Here is an 8,768-nt window from a genome sequence, read left to right as displayed (position 1 = left end):
GAATGTTCAAAGTAATAATTGGCAAAGTATAGCTGTAATGCCACGGCCTCGCAACAACTGCCTTTTCCCCGGACCCGAGGAAGGGGTGGCGTGCCTTTGGCCTCGGAAAGGGGGACCCCTCTCCCCTGCCAGGAGTGGGCAGGCCATGGGCGCACCTGGAAGGGACGGTGTTAGACCAGAGGACGCCGTTTTGAGACTAGGCTCAAAAGAAAGCTGTCTCTGGTGTGACCCAATTAGTTTCAAAGACAACGCATATATTATATGCTTGGTTCTTTCGGTAAAGTCACGTAGAAGGGAAACAATAAAATAATAATATTTTTACCGAAAGAACCAAGAATATGAATCCCTGCAGTCACGAAAGCTTTAAATCAAAATTTTATGCATATATTATCAGTGTGTTTTTTGTTTGCATTCTGACCACAAGTATTGTCGTTAATGCAGACGTGATTCCTTGTAAAAGGTTTCAGTTTGGTGTTTTAACATCTTAACACCTGTTTGTTGCTAGAAAAAAGGGGAAAACCTATTATCATATTTTGGTACTGGCGTAGTGGAGTAGGAAGGTTGGTAGTGCAAACAATGTGATTGCATGGTAACAAAGACAGTACGGGTCATGTTGGGTCAGCCTGGCAAATACAGTACAGGTTATGTTCGGGCAATTAAGCTGGGCGAGCCAAGGACGGCCGTGATTGGTTGGTGTTGTCGTCAAGGCTGGAGTGGCGTCTTGAAGTCTGGCGAGGTCACAGGCGCAGAGGGCCTCGCGAAGCGCCGTTGGGACGCGGGTTGATTAATTGGGGTGTGATGAGAGCGGGGATACATTGGGGAGTCGGGAATTAGAGTGGGGAGTTGGAGTTGGGAGCTGGACGAGGCAAGACGTGGAGTTTGGAGGAGAGTTTGGAGACAGAGTTGGGGACGGAGTTTGGAAACAGTGTGGAGCGGAGCTGAAGAAGAGAAGCAGCTAGCAGTAGAGAGAGCGTAGCGATAGCGGAGCTGAAGGAGAGAAGCAGCCAGCAGTGGAGACAGCGTAGCGAAAGCGGAGCTGAAGAAGAGAAGCAGCTAGCAGTGGAGACAGCGTAGCAATAGCGGAGCTGAAGAAGAGAAGCAGCTAGCAGTGGAGAGAGCGTAGTGACGGTGATAGCGGAGAGCAGAGACGAAGTAGTTAGCAGTGGAGAGAGCATAGTGACGGTGATAGCGGAGAGCAGAGACGAAGTAGTTAGCAGTGAAGAGAGCATAGTGACGGTGATAGTGGAGAGCAGAGACGAAGTAGTTAGCAGTGAAGAGAGCATAGTGACGGTGATAGTGGAGAGCAGAGACGAAGTAGTTAGCAGTGGAGAGAGCATAGTGACGATGATAGCGGAGAGCGAAGAAGTTAGCGGTGGAGTAAGCGCAGTGATAGTGGGGAGTGGAGAGACAAAGGTGGCGAGCGAGTCGCGTGAAGCACGGCGAGCGAGCCGTGGCGACATGGATTCTGTAAAATATTGAGGACATGCGGAGAGTTGTACATAAAGCGGTGTTCGAAGAAAGACATAAGTTGTCCGAGTGAAATCGAACACTACACTGGCAAAGGAGGTCCCATAATATCACATTATTGGCGATTAGACTTTCACCTGTCAGGTTTGGATGTACCCTTGGATGAAAGATATGCATAAATGTATTAAGCTGTGACCTTTGAACGTGTTGCATGGTTGACATACATGTATAGTGTAATTTATTTTTTATACTCATTGCTCGAAGAAATACAACCTTAATTATTTTGGTAATATTCCTTCAAATTGCAATACATCCTGTTTTTGCTTGGCTAAAATATATAAAGGACATACAGTACAATTGTGCTGGATAATTATTTTCATGACATGCATGGTTATTATGCTTTTAAACTTAGTCACACCACTAATTACCATACCTTGCAGTACTTTACATGCATTTAGCGTGACTAAAAATAAATTATTACACCTACAAGTTTATTGTCATCAGCATAAAATGTTCTACGTTATATTTCGTATTGAATGTGTCTCAATGCACAAACTGATGGATGAAGGCTGTAATAATCTCTCATGATACTGCGACGCAACAATTTACCTGGGAAAGCATCCTGACAGTGCTGTTTTAAGTTATTCAATATATGAAGTTTCAACATTCGCATCTACTTCGTATATCGAGGTATTATTGTTCTGTACCGTCATCTCGGGCAGTGGCTCTCAACTGGGGGTACGCAGACCCCTGGGGGTACGCGGACACCTGGGGGTACGTGGGGTGATTTATGCGTGAAATTATACCATACATGAGAGTAACTGGTGAATAATACGTCACTATAATGAGCCAAGAATGTCTGTGTATCCCGCGCGTGACGTCACTCCACGTTGGTCAGCCCCCCTCATTAATAATCATGAACAGGTGACGTCCTCCACATGGACCCCCCCCCTCATTAATAATTATGAGCAGGTAACTTCACTTCACATGGATCACCCTCCCCCCTCATTAATAATCATGAGCAGGTGACGTCACTCCGCAAGTGGCACCCCCCTCATTAATAATCATGAGCAGGTGACGTCACTCCACATAGAACAGCCCGCCTCATTAATAATCATGAAGCGGTGACGTCTTCCAAATGAACACCCCCCCCGTCATTAATAATAATTAGCGGGTGACGTCACTCCACATGGGGGGGGCGAAGCGCCTCCTCCCCCCTCCTCAGCATCAACTTACAACCCTCACTACATAGGCAGAACCCTCACGTCACGTAATCTCCGTAACGCTGTTGAGACACATTTTAACTTCAAACTTTCGTGACTGCAGGAATTTATACTCATTGGTTCTTTTGGTAAAGTCATGTAGATAGAAAAAATTAAAATAATTAAAATAAAGTGAATAAAAATGTCACGACATTTCGATCGCAACACAAGCGGTCGTCATCAGGAAAAGGGGTTATCCTCTAAAGGCAAAGTGTTTATGAAGGTTTGGAGATGGGCATAGCCCAAGTGTATCAGCAGCACCAGCAGCATGGGCGGGGCAGCAATGCTGTTGGTGGGATCTCTTTTAATTTTTGTGTAGCTCTACCATCATTAAGTAGGTACTGAATTGTGTTATTCTACACGGTTTTGTCCATGATCATGGACAAAAACGAACAATATCATCACTGATTCAGCTTCATTAATAGAACAGACCAAACGGTTTTCCTTAAAACCTGCTACTAGACCACCCAGATTATATGGCTTACCAAAAATCCATAAAGAAGGTAAATTATCCTGTTTGATTTGTACTAGGTGCCTCTGTGGATGTGTAAGCTTTGACTTTAACATAGCTATTTCTATTACCAGTCACAAGCTAATCACTCAGCTATTTCAATGCTAAATTCTCCTGTTTGATATGTAAACCCCTTTGTCAAGGTGCCTCACTTCTCTAAACCAGCTGAAAAGACGCTACAAATCTTAACAACGTTCATTGAAGCTCTGTCGTCCCGACAGGTCTGTTCCTTTCACCTGAAGAAGGCCACTTGTGTTGTGGCCGAAACGTCGTGAGAATTTTATTGTGTTATTTTATTTTATTATTTTATTGTTTTATTCTCATTCTACATGACTTTACCGAAAGAACCAAAGAAGAAGGTACACCCCTTCGTCCCATCATCTCCACCATTGGCTCACCCACCTACAAGCTGGCCAGATATCTGTCTGAGACCATACAGCCATTCACTGGTAAGACCACCTCTTCTGTACTTAACTCAGCTCACCTGGTATCGTCAATTAAAGACATCTCACTGTCCTCAGGTGATTAACTCATCAGTTTCGATGTAATTTCTTTGTTCACCAAAGTTCCTGTGCCCGATACCACGCGAAATTGACTTCTCTCAGATGATGGTACTTTGCAAGCCTACTGGCTATCAACAAAGATTCGTTCATGAAGCCATCCATATGTAACGACATAAATGGGCCGTTCTATGGCGACAGTGGGTATACTATACACAAGGGCTCACTAGAGGGCAGATTCCGGATGTCACGGAGGTCGGGTCAGGATATGACAGTCTGGGTGCACACCAGAGAGCACGTGACCGGACGAGGGAGCCACGTGATGTGGACCCAGAGACCACACAGGAGATAAAAGCCGAGCCCCGAGAGGGAGCGTGGCTGCTCAACCCGGGAAAGAAGTCGTCTTCTTCGATCCTCGCTCTTCAGTCTCCGTACACGACGACAAGACGGCATGTCGGCTGTTCTGGTTCAATCATCTAGTGATTCCATTCAAGTGGTTAGTTGGTTGGGAATGGTGGCCACCACCTTACGTAGTTAACCTGCAATGTACATAGTCGCTGGGAATGTACATAGTTAACTTTGGAACGTTGAAGAGTGTTGGTTGTGTTAGAGAATAAAACGCGTTGCCTCCCAGTCTTGGTGTGCGCCTGATTAGAACTACACATATATACAGACACAATTTCAACCCAGAGGAAGGTTATAGACTCAGCAATCATTGGAGAGATGTCATCAACCACTTTGGGTCATGACTTGACTTGTGTTTTCGTGTCAATCAGCCTCTACCGTCAGCAGTGTGGTGTGTGGAGCGGGGTGTAGTGATTCTCTGGCGGCCCTTTGCTGCAATGGCATTGCTGCTGTGTAATAAAACACTTCGACGACAATTGACTGTGTCTTATTTATTTATTTGTCACCGCTGGACAGCTCCGCATTCTTCCACACTATCTCCGTCGCTCCGCGTTGCGCAGCGTGAGTTGGTATCCTCCGCGCACGCTCGCTCACTCTCCCCGCTCCCGCGCACCGCTGGCAGACGGCGCGCAGGGAGACCGTCTCCGGACCGCCACATGGCCGATGGCGTCCCGGAGGCGCGAGACGCGGTCCCGCTTTCAGACTTCCCACACTGACCCCGAGTCCCTTCCGGCTTCCCCTTATAACCTCCTCCCGCGTCACCAAGCCCCGCCTCTAGCCACGCCCCCTCACGAACCTTCTAGATGGTACCCCACTAGCACCCTCGGGCTCCGCCCTTGAACTCTAGTCCAGATACTCCCTGTCACCCGATTGGCTTAGAGGCTGAAGCGGCGAAGCCTATCCCACCGTTCGGCGACCGTCAGCGTACGTTCGCATTACAGCTGCATTGACATTGCTGCCCCGCCCATACTGCTGATGCTGCTGATACACTTGGGCTATGCCCAACTCCAAACCTTTATAAACAGTTTGCCTTGAAAGGATAACCCCTTTTCCTGATGACGACTGCTTGTGTTGCGACCGAAACGTCGTGATATTTTATTCCCTTAATTTTATTTTTTCTTTCATCTACGTGACTTTACCGAAACAACCAAAAGCTATTGAGACATAGAAGTAAAAAGGACGTCATGGTAAACAAGAGAATATAACCTTAAAATGAAATAAGTCTGTCACCACGGCCTTACAAATTGCACACGAATTGATACAATGAATATCACGTCGCAGTCTGCTTTTCGCTTGCAAGTTTCAGATTTATTGAAATACATATTCTTGGTTTTCGGTAAAGTCACGTCAATGGAAAACATTTAAAATTAAAATTAATTTAAAATAATAAAAGCAAAAACCCCACGACGTTTCGATCGCAGCACAAGCGGTCTTCATCAGGCGGAGAGAAAAGAGGGGGCAAGCCTCCAAATGTAGCTGCTTATAAAATGTGAATCCATATGGTCATCTAGAATGATATAAAAGCCTTTCTAAACTCATTGATCGCAAACATTGTGGTTTCCAAAGTAACTAGTTAGGGCGAACAAATTACGTCGTGCATGCAGAGCGCCCGTAGATTTGTTTTATTCGCTTGCACTTACTAACAAGTTAGTAGGATACCTCACAAAATGGGCACTTGGTTAAAATATTGATATTCAATAGTCACAAACTTATTTCTCAGAACCATGCTGGTGGATCAAGAAAAGGGGGTACTCGGTTGAAACAAAATTCAACCAGTGGTACCAGTGGTAGCCAAAAATGGTTGCGAAACACTGATTTAGGGAATGTAATTCCAAATATGATGAGCGCAGCTTGTGCAATACCGGCACGATATGCCATCTAACGTCATTGTGTATGCACTGCACACAACACCCATAGGCTTGCGTCCAGCCACCCACCCTACTCGCGCTGCCACGTTGCCCCCTGCGCAAGTCATCTTATTATCCACAATTTTCACAGATGACGAGTTCGCATTTTAACAATAAAACAAACATAGACCCAATGGATTCGTGTACACATACCATACCTGTCAACCCGTAGGGTTTACCCCGTATTCTTGTACAGGGAAATTGAGTCTCCAGGTCCATGGGGCGTACAGCCGTTTCAATACGGGCAAAAACAATTATCTGTGTGTTTCTCCCGTGTGATGGGACTTTGTAGGATGAACGTTGAGATTAATAAGGGCACGAGGTGACCAGTAAGGTCTGCATTTGTCTGTAATAAGGGGTGGTTCATCGGCCAGCCATCTCAGTCGGTCAAACTCATGGCACCTGCTGGGTCTGTCCTGTGGCCTCCTGCCAGCAAGCGAGCCTTCGCCACTTCACGTGATAGCCTCAAAGTTAACCCAGCCTGGCACAGGCATCGTGGTGCGCAGAGGCGGCGGCTGTTGTCATTGATCAGCGGACATCCACGAGGTTGTCAGTGCAGGCAGTTAAGACCATTAAGGGAGTTAAGGGGGTTTGGTTGAAGAGCAAATAAAATGGGTCAAAATTGAGAGTTGGAGTTCAAATTTTGATTTAAAGCTTTCGTGACTGCAGTGATTCATATTCTTGGTTCTTTCGGTAAAGTCACGTTGAAGGGAAACAAGAAAATAATAATGAGAATTTTATTGTTTTATATATATTTTATTGTTTCCCTTCAACGTGACTTTACCGAAAGATCCAAGAATATATCTTCTTTGGTTCTTTCGGTAAAGTCACGTAGAATGAGAATAAAATAATAAATTGATAAAATAAAATAACAAAATAATATTCTCACGACGTTTCGGCCACAACACAAGCAGCCTTCATCAGGTGAAGGGACGAGACTGTCTGGAGGACAGCGCTGGAGTGAAAAAGCCACGCTCAGATCGCGACCTTTAAGCTGTGTGAGAAGAAACAAAGCACCTTAAAGTCGCGGCATCTCTTCAGAAAGGTGAGAGACTCGATTAGTTGAGCCTTCTTATCCCGGAGTCTGTTGAATGATCTTAAGGTTGTGTGGAATCCCTCCCCGTAGAGGCGGTTAAATTTCGATTTAAAGCTTTCGTGACTGCAAGGATTCATCTTCTTTGGTTCTTTCGGTAAAGTCACGTAGAATGAGAATAAAATAATAAATTGATAAAATAAAATAACAATAATATTCTCACGACGTTTCGGCCACAACACAAGCGGCCTTCATCAGGTGAAGGGACGAGACTGTCTGGAGGACAGCGCTGGAGTGAAAAAGCCACGCTCAGATCGCGACCTTCAAGCTGTGTGAGAAGAAACAAAGCGCCTTAGAGTCGCAGCATCTCTTCAGAAAGGTGAGAGACTCGATTAGTTGAGCCTTCTTATCCCGGAGTCTGTGTGAATGATCTTAAGGTTGTGTGGAATCCCTCCCTGTAGAGGCGGTTATTGTGTTATTTTATTTTATCAATTTATTATTTTATTCTCATTCTACGTGACTTTACCGAAAGAACCAAAGAAGATGAATCCTTGCAGTCACGAAAGCTTTAAAAAAAAAGTTAACCAAGAATATAGTTGGGAGTTCAGTTAAGCCTGGAGAGGCTGGTTTGTTAGCTAATGCGTGGGATTTACTGGTAAAAAAATGTATTTGTTGTATTTGTATGTGTAATGAGAGCGCCATCTCCTGTATTATGTGGGGTGTTGCGTGCTATGCAGTTACGGGCTATCTAGGTGAAGGATTACATCGTGGCCAGAGACGGGGTTTTAGTCGCCGGGGAAGAGTATATCGGTTTGTATTTATGTATGAGGCGCGTGGTCGGTGTGTGAAGAATCAAGAGGAGCTTCCCCGTCGCTGCTGCCCCGCCAGCTCCACGTGCCACGTGGCGGCACGGCCTCCAGCCGCCAGCTAGCGGCAGGGCGTGACAGAGAGAGGGGAGAGCGCCACGTGGCGACACGGCCTCCAGCCAGCGGCTTGCATCCGTCGTGCGAGTGAGAAGAGACCAGAGACAACCAACTGTACCGAAGATTTATAGATAAAACGATTCAAGTTCTTATCGTGTCGGAGCCACTCATTACATATGTATTTTAAAAGTGCTTCGTTTACCTTTGCTATAATTTACACTCGCATCGTGTTTTTGTATTGTTTGTTGTTGTAATTTTCTGACCTGCCCCTACTGGACGGACCGTCTGTTTAAACAGCTCATCGGGTTTCTCCAGTATAAATACAGATTCTGATTTTGAAGTTTGGTCAAATAAACCCGCACGACCCGCAAGGGTCTTTGATGAATGTGAAGTCACGTCACTGGTTTCTCACGCGCGTCCGCAATTATGCGCATCCGTATTTATCCTGGCGAAATCCGATGAGCTAAGAAGCTCTTTTTAACAAACATCCAGTAGGTGCGGATCAGAAAGTTACACAACAGACAAAACACAACAACGATACGAGTGCAACATATGGGAAGAGTAAGCAAAAATCACTAAAAAGAAATCAACTAAACTTTTTTATTTTACCAGATAAAGCCCACCGAGTTATACTGTACATATATTTTTCAGAAGCGATTTGACGTCACGTCGCGAGTTTTTCACACGCGCCCGATGACGTCACGCCGCCGGTTTCTCTCACGCGCGCGTCCGTCGACGTCACGAGACGTTTATTTCCTCA

The sequence above is a fragment of the Petromyzon marinus genome, chromosome 4, assembly GCF_048934315.1.
Source record: "Petromyzon marinus isolate PM22_M1 ecotype Great Lakes invasive population chromosome 4, UKy_Petmar_22M1.pri1.0, whole genome shotgun sequence".
Taxonomy (NCBI): Eukaryota; Metazoa; Chordata; class Hyperoartia; order Petromyzontiformes; family Petromyzontidae; genus Petromyzon; species Petromyzon marinus.
Note: the sequence above shows the minus strand (reverse complement) of the source record.